The sequence below is a fragment of the Heloderma suspectum genome, chromosome 2, assembly GCF_057233095.1.
Source record: "Heloderma suspectum isolate Gila_16-S chromosome 2, 16-S_ref, whole genome shotgun sequence".
NCBI lineage: Eukaryota > Metazoa > Chordata > Lepidosauria > Squamata > Helodermatidae > Heloderma > Heloderma suspectum.
Window position 1 is genome coordinate 200489207 of NC_139459.1, and position 14158 is coordinate 200503364.

At 46.6% G+C, this 14158-nt stretch overlaps 1 protein-coding gene across 6 annotated transcripts in view; it reads left to right on the forward strand.

The window, feature by feature from the left end:
• The window catches only part of RHBDL3 (rhomboid like 3), a 149003-nt gene that overhangs the window by 15933 nt on the left and 118912 nt on the right, over nt 1–14158 (forward strand). The window lies entirely within an intron of this gene.

Genomic DNA, 14158 nt, shown 5'->3' on the forward strand with positions numbered 1-14158 from the left:
AGAAAAGAGAGGACACTTGATGCAAAGGAAATCTCATTCCACCTCCACCCACCCCTTTCCCTATCATTCTCTCTCTTTCCCTTCATTTAGGCTTGGTATGATTCCACATAGCCCTTGTGGAAAGAAAGACATTGACAAGAAAAGCAAAACTTCATGGTGGTGAAACTAGAACAGAAATGGTCGGGGTGACTAGGAGAAATCTAAATCACTTACAAGTATTTTGCTTAATAAGTGAGTTGGCTTGATTTCAAGTTTTGCTGCCCCCTTCAGTGCTAGAGGTCCCTCCAGCTCATTCTAATCCTGTCTGTCTACACTGAAGTGCAATTTCACTGCCAGCAGAACCTTAAAGAAAGCTGTGCGAGGCATCGTTACTCTGTGGAGGCAAAGTTGTTTCCTTGCTTTGTTTTGTTTGGAATGTGTGGTCTAAAGTACTTGGAGCCTGATACTTGACTTAATATCCTGTCATGGCCAGTGCCAGGCCCTTAAGGCAGCTCACAAAATACCTTTGCTACTAAAATGCTATTATTTTTAGTGATACTTCCTCCCCACTCCTATCAGTAGATTCCCCCTCCCAAGAAGACTCCTGCTTCCCCTCCCTCACCCCCCGTTGAGTGAGACACATTGAAAGAATTCTAAAAGCGTTCCCCTACTCCCCCTTTATTTCCTTGGAAAGAGAAAGGGGAACATAAAGTAGTGGGCCATGAGGACTTGAAAGCTGGGAAAGCTAATTTGATGATGTGTCAGGTTCGGCTGGAGAGGTAGAGAGAAGGGGAGATGGGCGGCTTGCATCTGTCCCAGCTCTTAATCCCATTTACAGTTGTCAGTGTGGCCTGCCAGAGAGTCTGGGGGCAAAGGAGACAGCAAAGCCTTGAGCCTAGGATGTCAGGGCTGGGGGTAGGGGGAACAAACACCTGCCCCAGTCCTGGTACTTTTGAGAGGCATGGGGATGACAGCTGGGCTGACACCGCAGCAAGTATTGCCTGCTGCTGTTTGAGCATGGAACACATGATTAGTGAGTCGAGGGAGCCCTATTGTAAGCAACAAAGACCCAGAGGCTTCAGTTGGGCCCTCGATCTGCTCTTTTCCCAGCAGCCACCATTGCATCACATTTCTCAGATGGGCTTGCAGGGAAATACTGAGGCACTGTCCAACTCCACGATGCCTCTCTTTCTGATGCTTCCCCAAATGGTGACTGACCTTTGCCACACGTCTTTAACCCTTTGGCTTCTCCGGTTTGGGTTCTGGGTTGAGAAGAACCTCCTTCTATAAGAATCGCCCTGCCTGTAGAACTTAAGGGAAGAAGGCCTTGGAAATATGGTAGCGACTGGTGGCATGAGGGTATAGTTGAAGGGAGGAGATCTTTGGTTGTTGGGCACAGGTATGGTAGATGTTGCACTCTTTATCAGTCTAATTAACACAGGGGTGCAGAATCTGCTCCCCCCAGGGGGCCCCAGTCCAGCCCTCTGGGGTTCCCCAGAAAGCCATGTCTCCTCCTGTCTGCCAGTTGTTTGGTGGTTTCCTGGCTTTTGCATGGGTTTTTCCCAATCCCAAAGGCTGAAATGCCTCTCCTAAGGCTGCATTACTGGCAGCAAGAACTTTAAGCTAAAATATGCTGATATTTTTGTATCCCCCCCCCATTTTGCCTTGTTCCCACCCCGTTTTGCCCTCGGTCCCGCCTGCTCCCAGAGTGCACCTCCAGAGAGTTTCTCCAGAATTGAATCCAGCCCTTAAGCTGAAAGAGTTTCAATATCCCTGAATTAAAGTGTTCATCAGTTCAGCTTGCAGGAGCAGAAGTATCCACAGTATTTTTTTTAATGCCTACAGAGGCAGGTAGCTGGTATTGAAAGGCTGGTTTCATATAGGGTAGGCAAACTGGTGCCCTCCAGATGTTTTGGACTACAACCCCCATCATCCCTGACCATTTTGCCATGCTGGCTGGGGATTATGGGAGTTGTGCTAAAAAAAATCTGGAGAGCACCAGGCTCAGCCCTACCTGTCGTGGGAGAAGCTAAAAGTGTGCTGTGCAGAAGTTGTTTGCCTTGAGCTGGGAATGACTGTTTGCTTTGTCAACACACTTCCCCCACACGCTCTGCAAAGGTGATGCTCCACTCTTCAATGATTTAGAGAGCTGGTTTGAACTTGCTGTCTCCCACCAGTATTTTACTTTTCCTGCTTTCTGGTAGTATGTAGAGCAGGTTTCTCCAGCAGTTCTATATTCCAGCTGCAAGCCAAGGAAATGCAGTAGTGTCACCACTCTGCCTGCATTTTATGTCTGTCACACTATCTGCAAAGATTGCAAAGATGTATGGTTCAGGTTTATCAGAATATCCCAGGATGGAGTGTGTGTGAATGAATATATATATGTGTGTGTGTGTATGTGGTGTATCTGCTATTTGAATGAAAGGGAGTGCTGGGGGCATCTTGATGATATCCTATTCACTTCTAATACAATGGACTGTTTGTTTGTTTGTTTGTTTGTTCTTTTAAGCACCACAAAGACAGAAGTTCTCTGAGCAGTGTACAATGCATTAAAAACATAAAATGCAAACATTAAAACAAAGAATAAAATAGCACAGAAATAATAACAGATATTACCGTGGAAAAGGCATGCACCGGCTTTCCCCAACCAGGTGCCCTCCAGATGGGTTGGACTACAACTCCCACAATCCGCCAGCACAGCTGCCTCAGCATTTACAGAAGTTTCAGAGCATTACAAGAACAATGTTTTGGCACAATGCCATGCAGCACAGCTGGCTGGCGGATTATGGGAGTTGTAGTCCAACCCATCTGGTGGGTACCAGGTGGGGGAAGGCTGGCATGCACCCTTGAGGCAGGGTCAGTGGCCCTTTGAATACTGCATAAGCGCAGGTTCACTTTCCACCTTGCCCTTGGCTGTACGCAGGTATTCTTGGGTCACAGTGTTCACTGTTCAGCCCCATCCAGAGCAAGGAAGCTGTCATTGACTGACGTGTTACACGGGCACTCTTGGATTGCAGTCAGACTCCAGCACTGCCAAACTGGGCTGCAGGGAAATGGAACCACTTACACTTCCTTGGCAGATCGCTGAGGCATCCAGGCAGGCTGCGTGGCACTGCTCCCAAAACGTTGTTCTTGTAATGCTCTGTAACCTTCTTTAAATACTGAGGCTACCTTTTGCCTTCTCCTGTAGCTTGTGGCTTGATCGGCTTGTGCAAGTCAACTGGAGTTATGTGCATACTAGCAATTGTTATGCATTTCATTTGCCGTTTGCTTAAGGCACTGCTTTGTTTAAGGTATGGGTTGGCTAAGTTGCACGGTAGTGGATGGAGGTCCTGGCATCTGACCCTGAAGGTTGGACTACATGTCCTTCTGGTATCCTCTGATTCAGGGCTAGGGAACCTGTGGCCCTCCAGATACTGTTGGACTACAACTCACATCATCCCTGACTATTGGTTATGCTTGTTGGGCCCAATGGGAATTGTAGCTCAGCAACATCTAGAAGGAACACCCAGGTGTGTGGGACAGCCTTTGAGCCACCTCTCTGTTTGTGGCTTATATGCATCCTGCCTGTAGGGAAGCACTGAAGGAAGGAAGCAGTCAGGCTTATGTTAAACAGCTTTGTGTAATTCAAATTCCTTTGCTGCGTCTCCAGGTTTGTAAAAGTTTCAGGGGCTTTTCTGCTCTCATTAAAAGTATATGGATCTGCTCTCCTTCTTGCCTCTGAAATGCCTGGGAATAAATCTTACCTATATGAAGGATGGGCATGTGTGTGCAGCGTACATGACACCTGATGTGATTGAAATAAAATTGCACTTGATAATATTACTTCTGGGCTGACTTGATTTCCCAATGTTCTGTACGTGCAGAGATTGGAGTTTGTGTGTTTCTGGGTACGTACAGTACTGATGTTTCCATTTCCATTAATATGCCAAGTTACATTTTTTCCTTGTGCGTGTATTCTTACTAATCCATTGCTCAGCACGCCACATTCTCCATGTGCAAGTCCATTAAAGCAATATTAAATTGTAAAGCTTATGCATGAGCTAGGGGGGAAATCCAAAGCACATCTTGGCCAAGTATTGTGATGCAAGTCAGCTGTGTGCTTAAAATCTCATTCCTCGAGGCTGCCCTATTGTCCAGGGGAGGGTCCTGTCTCTATAGGAACAGTGCCAGCTGGCTAGCTAGCCAAGACAATGTCAGTCTTCTCTTTTAAGGCCATCACTTATGCCTGCAGGAGCAGCATATTACTCTTCAGGGTTTGTGTCTTCTGTTTTTACCGTAACAGCATTGTGCTATGATGCAGCAAGGTTTCCAAATGGCTGGAAACTACACTAGAATTACTCTGTATTACAGCACTATATTTTTCTGCTGTGCAACCACTATCGCTGTTATCAGCTAGGCAGATGTTTCCAGTAACCTGGAGCGAGATTATAGTGTGTTTGTTTTTCCCTGTGAGTTGAAGTCTGTTTGAAAGAGGAATTACCATTCATGGTGTGTATGCTCATTTTGCTTCCTCCTGTTAAGCAGGATTTTTCAGGATTTTTGCGTTTGCTCAAAGTGTCTGTTTAACCCAAGGTGACAGTGGGACAAAAGGGGTATGTGTGTGTACACCGTGGGAAGTAAAAACCTCTCTCAAATCACTTTCACCTTAATCTATATATAAACATACATCTGAGATTTTTGCCAGAGGTGTGATATCAGATAATAATGTTCCCCATTCTAGGCATTTTCCCACCATGCCTTCCATACTGGAGCTTTTAAAATGTAAAATAACACTGAATTTGCACATTTACACCTATTCACCCATTACCAATTTTGGTTTATTCTGTAGAACAGTAAAAGATTACTGAAGAAAAAACATGGACAAACTAAAAAGAGAGTGGACTACAACTGGCTTGTTTGAATCAATACCCATAGTTGTAGTATAGTTTAATAGGGTACAGACCCTCAGACCTATTTAGAAACAGAGGTTTGAATACTGTGAGTTGGATCCAGACTAAGTTAATTGCACTTAAATCCCATCAATTTAAATGGGAACTAAGTCATGATGAATGTATCCAATTGATTTCAAAGCTACCCACGTTGAACTAACATGACACAACAGCCCACTGTGGGTTAATTTATGCCATGAGGGCATTTGCCAGTTGGGCAGTATATAATGTAACAAAGAAATAGATAAATAAATAATCCACAGTCATCTTAGTGTCTGTGCTGACTAAGGCCCCATCTATATGGCAGCGCTTTGACCCCCCACCCCGTCGCAACTGCGCAGCAATGCGGCTTCAAATCACCATGCCCTGTGATACACTTGCGATGTGCTGCACGCTTCCCTAACAGACTCACCATGCCCTTTGGGGGGGGCACTATACTGCAATGCACAACTGTGCAGTCCCGTGAGTGTGGGGGTGCGAGACTTCAGTGGCTGTTTTGTATTTGAGGGGGCTCTGTTGTGTCTTTCTGACCCTTTTAAGGAAAAAATTTTGTGTCCTGTGCTCCTTCATTTCCACACCATCAGTTTGTCAGTTCCCCAGCCTGAGACTCTTGTGATGGTTCGCACTCACAAGTGTGAGTGCTACATGCCTAGCCATCACTTCAAAATGGTGCCTGGAGTGATGTTGTTACTCCCCCAAGACCCCCCGACCCAAGCCTTGGGTACTGAGTCCAAAAGCAACTGTTGCGAAGATACGAAGCTGCAGATATGTGCGAAACTGTGATTAAATATGAGAACGCCCCTCTGTGCCTCTGTAACTGCGCAGCTGCAAAGGGATGGGGGGAGGAAAGGGGTGTCACAGAGTGATGCAGGCACTACACATGCCTACAACATGCCCAGTGCAAAATGCGAAGTCCGTTTGGGGAAGGGACAGACAACTCACAAGCACGGGGAAACCCATAGCAAACGAAAAACATCACAGCAAAATGACTCCTTGGAACTCTGCATTTTCCAGGCGAAAACCACAGATGGCTGCAAAGTCGTGACTGCATCATCTATCGCAAGGGACGTCAACTCGCACCCACCCTGGAGTAAAAGCCGGGTGTAGATAGGCACTATGAGAGCATTTCTTCATCCGGGAGAGTTACACTCCCTGAATCAACAGCCCTAGTTTGGAAAGCTCACTGTCCATTTCCTTTCCCAAGAAGTGATAGTCTCTTTGTCTACCCCAAGCAGACATGACCTGCAATTGAGAACTAGGGGCAGGTTCTAGAAGGCAATACTGAAGATTTTCAGCATGACTACAGGCCATAACTACATGCTATGCCCACCTTGGGGCTGCTACTAAAAACCGCGTGCCCAAATTGAGTTCCTATAACATGTAGGAACACTCACTTTTTATAAAATGATGGCATGTTGTGAGTTGTCTTGCTCCTGCCCCACATCATTGGCTGCTGCTGGTGTGAGCGGAGAAACCAACAATGTGATGACATCATGCTGTAGGAAGAGTGTTCCTGCACATGGAGGAGAAGGGGATAATTCAACCCAGGGATGTCCTTTTCCATGGCAGCCTTGTCCTACACTTATTGTTTGGTTCTGGTCCTTAGAGCAGCCTATCCCAACATGGAGTCCTCCAGCTGGTTAGGGATGATGGGAGTTATAGTCCAAAACATCTGGAGGGCACCAGGTTGGGGACATTGCCTTAGGGTTTCACCTTTGCACATCCTGGTGTTTAAGACAACTTTGCTTTCCTGCATGATTAAACACCTTCAGTGACATCTCATGGGCAAGTACATTTCAGACTGCATTGCTCCAAGGTGATGCATGCTTTTTTTAATGCTTTTTTTTTCTTTTCTTTTTTTACCAAGCACCATGCATACTCCATGGCAGTTTCTGGAGGTGAACTCTGGCCCCGGTACATTAATTTATGGCATTATTTAGGAGGATTAGTGGCTGAGGAAAGTTGCAGCTGAAAGGTGCTCACTAATGGCTGATTTATGGGCTGAATAAACAGTCCTGAAAGGTACACCAAGAATTCATTTGCCTTCACCTGGTTCTAGATGGCCGCCAATCCTGCTATTCCATCCCCCTTTTTTAAAATAAGCAACTATAGTAGTAGAGCTGATAAAATAAATTAAGTTCTGGGCCTAGTGCAAAACAAGCCACTGTGGAGGAGAGAGGTGCCCTGCCCTGCTCTGACAGGTGGCACTCACCTTATGAGCAACTAAGCCAGAGTTAATGACAAAACAGTAACACAGGCATGCATCTTTAACTGCCATTAAGACCAAATGTTTGACTGTACTCTGAAGTCTTTTTATAATTTTGGTATTGAACTGCCAGATCTATTCATAAACTATTCCCAAATTGTTTAAATCGACATTTACAAAATAAGCCTTGTACATTCTGCATGTTTTTATTTTCTGAACAGTAACAAAGAACAGCTGTGTCCGGATATTAAAATACTTGGCCAAGAGTAGTCTGGTGAGATATAGAGGAAAAGTTAACAGCGAGGGAAGGTAGGTCATCTCCTGACTATGAGACCACAGGGCTTGATGGATGTCTGAGGATGGCTTTCTTAGGGCACAATCTTATGCCTGATTAGGCAGAGAAAAGTCCTGCAAATCCCAGCATGCTCCAGCCAACATGGGCATGCTGGGAGTTGTAGGACTTTTTTCTGTCTAAACATGTGTAGGATAGTGCCCTTAGTTAGTCAGAAAGGATTGGTCTGGAGTTGCAGGACCTTGGATAGCTCCAAATAGACAGCTTCTTCTGACAAGGGGCATCTCTACACCAGGCTAAAATCTTGCATTTAAAATGGGGCTTTCTGCTTCCGTTTTAAATGCAGGATCACAACAACTCCCTTTTTCACCTTCTTCCTTTCCCCCACTCCCTTTCCCCCTCTCCCTCACCCCCGTATCTGAGTCTTCCATTATCTTTCATTGATCTCACTCCTCTTCTTGCCAGGTTTCCTCTTTTCAAGGAGGGAATTCAAGCTGCACACAAAGGGGTAATTTGATAGCTCATTATCTGTGATCTATTTACAAATGTAACAAAGGGCATTTAGTGCAGGAGATGCCCTGGAGGGTCACGGCATCATATAAAGAGCCCGCAAACTTCCGTGACAGAGCCATCTCAATCACAGGATAAAAGCTCCGTGCGAAGAAAGCCAACGTCTGGAGCTCCACTGAGGCCTTTTATCTAGGGCTGTGCATGGACCCCCCCTCCCCGATCTGACTCGGAACCACTGTGAGGCTTCCGAAGTGGGCCCGATTTGGCTTGGGCTGATTTGGGGAGCCCCTGACCCAACTCTGCCCCAAACCCGAAGTGGGATTCAGAGGGCCAAACCCTGCTTTGGGGGCCCCCAACACCCCCACACAACCCCCAGCTCCTTGCTTCAGCTGCTGTTGCCGCTGCCTCCTCTGCTTCCTCCACCTCCTCCGCCATTGCTGCTGCCATCATTGCCGCCGCCAGCTCCTAAGCCTTGGACGCGCACTGGCCCTTGTTGCAGGCGGTTGCCATGGCAACTGCCTGCAACAAGGGCCAGTGTGCATCCAGGGCTCAGGAGCTGGCGGCAGCAATGATGGCAGTGGAGGTAGTGGCGGCAGCAACGATGATGGTGATGGGCAGCTCAGGTAAGGAGCTAGAGGAACTGGTGCGACTGGGTCAGGGTGCCGAAGTGCCAGAGCACACTGAAGTGCTTCGGAGAGCCCCTGAACCACTTCCGGTCACTTCGAGCCCCCTCTGCTTCACCTCGGAAGGGGCCTGCTGTGACTCAGGCTTTGAGCCTCAGGCCGAAGCAGTGCACAGCCCTGCTGTGATCGCTCATGGGCCAGACTATCCTGCCTAGGCTCCTCCCCCTTCCGGAAGAGCGGAGAGGCCTCTTGCCTGGGGCCTAGCACTCCATCAACTCTCAGTCAGCTCCTACCTCATGTGTTGCCTGTGCTGTTTAGCAGAGACTGGGAAGTGTGAAGCCCCAGCTGAAAAGGAGCTGGATCCTTGGGGAAATCCAGAGCTGTCTCCAGAGGTCCCATTTCAGGGGCCTCTGGCTCAAGGATCTCCTGGCATGACAGGCTCCAGTGTAGCTTCAGTGTCTGGGCCTGTGTCTGTGTTCAGCACTGTCATGGCCCAAGACACTGAACCCTCATCCTCTGAGGATCCCTATCCCTTGTCCTCTGAAGAAGAGGCTCCAGAGTTAACAGTTCAGGAAGACGACTTGGTCGCAGAAAGGTGTCATGAGGCTTCCATCTCTCCAGGACCCAGTTCCCCAGAAAGATCTTGGGGGTCGGCTCCCCTGCATCCAGAGGAGGTTGCCTTGCCATCTTTGAACTCCAGCCACAAGTACACTTTCTGCACATGCTGTAGTCACTCATATTGTCGCAGCTTCAGGCTGCTAAAACAGGCCAGGCCCCTTTAAGATACACAGCATTAGACAGTGTGGAGATAAAGTCAATCAGCCAAAAGGCAGCCAAAGTCTTATTTAAGACAGTCTTGATCTGCTCCTTGTTGGAGCACCATACAGACAACCCTATCTGGCTTCCAGCCCCACTTGGATAGTTCTGTGGTGCTGATCTCTTCCTGTCTTGCTTCCCTGAGAAACCTTACCCAGCCTGACCCCTGCTAAAGATCTAACCTATAGCAGAATCTGGCAACCTAGGCTACGGAGCATCAGTTGAACCCATGGCCTGAAACAGTACAGGCACCTCCATGGCTTGCATTGCTGATTTTTCTGATCCAGCTGGTTCCTTCTCTGTGTCAGTGTTACAGCTGCTGCTTTGGATTGGGATTATAACAGTGAGAAATGTTGAGGCCAGGGGTGGGGAACCTCCTTGCTATTGAAGGCTGCTGGGGGAGAGACAGATCACACTTGCCAGAGGGCTTCCCCCCAACCTTTCCACTGTTCCTTTCATTCTGGGTTTTTCCCCTCCTTCCTTCCTTTTCTCTCTCTGGATGCCCCTGCATAAAATTAGGTTGTAGGTCTGAAATTGTACACCACCAGAGAGGCATTACTGGAGACCATGATAAAAGAGTAGATAGCCCTGGAGCTATTCACAGGCACTGTCTCTGTGTTTTCCAGTGTATCTTTTTACCATAAGGGCTATGAACATTGTTTTAGGCTTAAGATTCTCAGGAATCCAAATTTTATACCAAAGGCCACATTTACTGTATATCATTTTTGGGGGGTTCATCTGGAATTTCAGGAAGTATGTAGTGTATATTGTAACACCCTTTTAATTTAACGAGTCAATATTTATTTATGTATTTGTTTATTTATTAGAATGAAGCTTTATGGAAATATTATCGGGTGGCTGAAGTAAATTGCACAGCAATTCTGGGGCCACTTGTTTAGCTCACAGGGCAACTGTTGAAAGTATCATGTTGAAAAGATGCAATTAATCTGCATATTACTTATATAGGAATTGAAGTTTCTTGACTCTGTGATGCAGCAGATGGGATGAACTGAGGCAAAGGTCTCTCCATACAAAGAGCACAGAGGAAGTTTGCTTGGGCATTGTCTGATAAACCTGAAATTGAAGGTGAAGATCACATAGTATCCACACCAAGCAAGACTAGTGTGCTTAAAATGTAACAACAGACATGCAAATGCTATTGTGAGTGCATGATGGGATTAACAAGAAAGGATCCAATCAGGAATGAATTAATGAAGCAGTGGTATGACATCAGTTATAGTTGCAGCTTGCAAGAGGCAGGATCAAGGAAGGTAGTTTGGATAAGTGGAAGGGTTGGATGGTGATGCATGTAAACAAGAGATGGTAGGAACTTGAGGCTAAGGACAGAACTACATATTACAAAGCAAAGATGGGGGTACCCAACCAAATGCTCTCCCTTGACTGTTTTTTAATCCATTTTTTAATCAGTCAAACATTGAGGCTGAAAATAACCATGGGGGGGGGGGAATAATGTGGGGATGCCCAAGAGTTAAGGCTAGCCATTCAATAGAAGAAGCTTGAGTGCTGAAAGAAAAGAAAAACCTTCTCTGGAGAACTCGGTTCAGAATTGTTTCAAGGAAGTCAACCTCAATGACTGGCACCTGGTCAGGCTAGCTACCTGCTATAATGCTGGGGAAACAAATGCTTTCTATCATTGTCCTTAATTGTCCTCTGATGAAGGGCACTTGGCCCTGTAGTCTGGTGGTCAGCATCCCTTCCTATCGTGTGGAAGACCCAGGTTTGATAACTGAGCAGGGTAAGCCCCCTCCGTTTGAGGGGGATGGGGAGTATAGCTCAGCGGTAGGACACATGTTTTGCATGCATAAGGTCCCATGTTCAATTCCTGGCAGCATCTCCAGTTAAAACAAAGGATCAGGTAGCAGGTGATGGAGATCTGGGAGAGATGATGCCCCTGGGCTATATGGACAAATCGCCTGATCTGGTATAAAGCCATTTCCCATGTATCCCAGCATGACATTTATCAAGACTTGGTAGTTACTCTTAAAAAGGGGATGGGCAATTTCTAGGGGCCTGGGGCCACTTTTGCTCCTGCCCCTCCAGAAGCTTGCGCTCCTGCAGCTGCTGTGCTGCTAAATTTGGTGGTGGCGGCCAAAAAATGGGTGCTCTTGAGCTAAATTTGGCCTTTTTACCACGCTGTAGTGGTTTGCTGCTGAAATCTGGTGGCACACCACGGGGGTTTTTTCCCACTGCCATGAATTTCAGGGCTGCTTGTAGCCCACGGGCCATATGATGCCCACTTACTAAATGCTTTCTGTGGTCTTTGCACCCTGCTTATGCAGCAAGCAGTGAGCTGTTGCTGGTCCTGTTGCTGCCTGTTGCTGCTGGTGGTGGTGTGGTGGTGGTCTTCTTCTCCTTCTCCTTCTCCTTCTTCTTCTTCTTCTGTTCTTATATCAGAGGCAGTATGTCCATGTACACCAGTTGCTGGGGAACATGGGCAGGAGGGTGCTGTTGTGCTCATGTCCTGCTTATGGGTTCTCACGTCAACAGCTGGCTGGCCACTGTGTGAACAGAATGCTGGACTAGATGGACCCTTGGTCTGATCCAGCAGGGCTGTTCTTATGTACATGTAGTATAGGCTCTCTCAAAAAGTAATTAGTAGGTTGCCATACTGTGGGCGCAGGGTCACACATTGCTGAAAATGCATTCTGTGTTGCATTGCCTCTGGCACTTCCCTGACTTTGCATATCTCAGTACAAGAGACTACACACCATGTTCCCAGGCTGCTGGGGGTTTCCTTTACGGGCAAGAAAACAACTTGTGAGTGCCGCTGGGTACAACAGTAAGTGAATGCACTGGAGCAATTTTCAGCTTTTACTTTGGGCTTGGTAATGCTGCTTGCCAAGTATGTCACTAAATAAATAGCAGCAGGGTGAAGACCCAGGGGTTTAGATCTGATTAACCTTTATAACATCCTCCTGTGTCTTAGTTGGATTAGCTGCATTTTTTATTAAAAGATGCTTATCTTGGTGACATCTGATGTAAGGGAATTGTCATGGGTGTAGTACCTGGGACAAAAACATATTCTGAAGTAACAGAGCTGCTTTTATGCAACACTGCTAGTTATGTGACTTCTGTCTCGTCTTGCTTTTTAAAGCATTAAGAGCTTGAGCCTACTAACATTAATAGGTGTTAAAAATAGATCTCACCAGAGGGGATCAGAATTTCTGGAATGAACATGAAAGTTGTCCTCCTCACCTAGATGGCACAGATCACATCTTATCTGGCCAGTGCAGTCTTTGGGGGCAGTTAGCGATAGTGAAAATCCAAGGGAATAATTCACATGTGCTTCTTTTTCTAAGCTTCAGTTCCCCTATTAAACATTATTTAGAACTTCCTTCAGAACCATGTTATGGAAAATTGGTTTGTGCCAGTATTCCAAAAACATCATTGCCTACAGACGTCCTGGTAAGGCAGCAGGGGATTTCTGCCATTGCCTTACGCAACTGTGCTGCAGATGTCACTGACTTGGGTGTATTTGTGAATTGCTGTTTAGGATGCAGCCTTCTTAGAGAACATGGCTTCCTTTGGAGGTCTTCCTGGCAGAAAGGTGGGGCAAAAATTACTTTTAATAATAATAATTTTTAAAAGAATGCTTGCGGACAATCTGGTGCATTGTTAAACATTTCTATGTTTAGTAATCCTACTATTTACTGATATTCTATTTATACATAATGCAGTAAGGAGGATATTGCAATGAACTTACATTATGCTTTATAGCATACTGATGTATTAGCTCTAACACTTGCATACTGCTCCGTCATAGTCAGATAGGAATGTATGAAGAAGGCCTTCTTGGAAGTCACTGCACAACTTATTTATTTAGGGAGCAATCCTATGGGGATAGTTGGTCACCATGGAGGCGATCTTCTCTGCACTCCAGCTGCCCTGCATTACCCGCTAGACACTGATTTTGGCTGTCTAGCCAGAGTGGTTCAGGGGGAGGGGGAAACCAGACGGTGCATAGGAAGGATCGTAACAACACTTCCACCACCCCGTCTCTCCCCATCCCCAGGAATGCCCCCTTTTCCCCCACTCGGCTCTGCTCTTCTGAGCATGGAGCTGGGAACGAGCCACACCACCTACGAGTTGACGGGGGCAAGGGCGAGGAGGCGGTTCTCCAGGAATTGACTGCAGAGTGCAGGCTCTGAGGTCGGTTCCCCAAAACCAAACAATCCTATGGCCGTCTAGCCTCTGTCTAGCAGCCATACGATTGCGCCCTTATTTATTTGTTTGTTTGTTTTATTTCATTTCTATACTGCCCAATAGCCAAAGCTGTCTGGGCGGTTCACAAAAAATTAAAACCACAGAGTGCAGCATAAAACAATATAAAATATAAAACCTTAAAACCATAATACAATAGTACAACCAGAATAAAACCTAGCAGCAATGCAGAGATTTAAAATACAGATTTAAAACACCAGAGCTGAAAGATTAAGAAGCTAAAATGCTAAAAGACTAGGAGAATAAAAAGGTCTTCACCTGGCGCCGGAAGGAGAACAATGTAGGTGCCAGGCAAACCTCTCTAGGGGGCTTATTCCACAGCTGGGGGGCCATAGCAGAAAAGGCCCTTCTTCTGGTAGCCACCCACCTCACTTCCTTTGGCAGGGGCTCCCAGAGAAGGGCCCATGAGGATGATCTTAGGGTCTGGGCAGGCACATATGGGAGGAGGCGATCCTTCAGATAACCTGGCCCCAAGCCTTTTACAGCTTTGAATGTTAATACCAGCAGTTTGAATCAGGCCCAGAAATGGACTGGCAGCCAGTACAGCTGGAAAAGTACT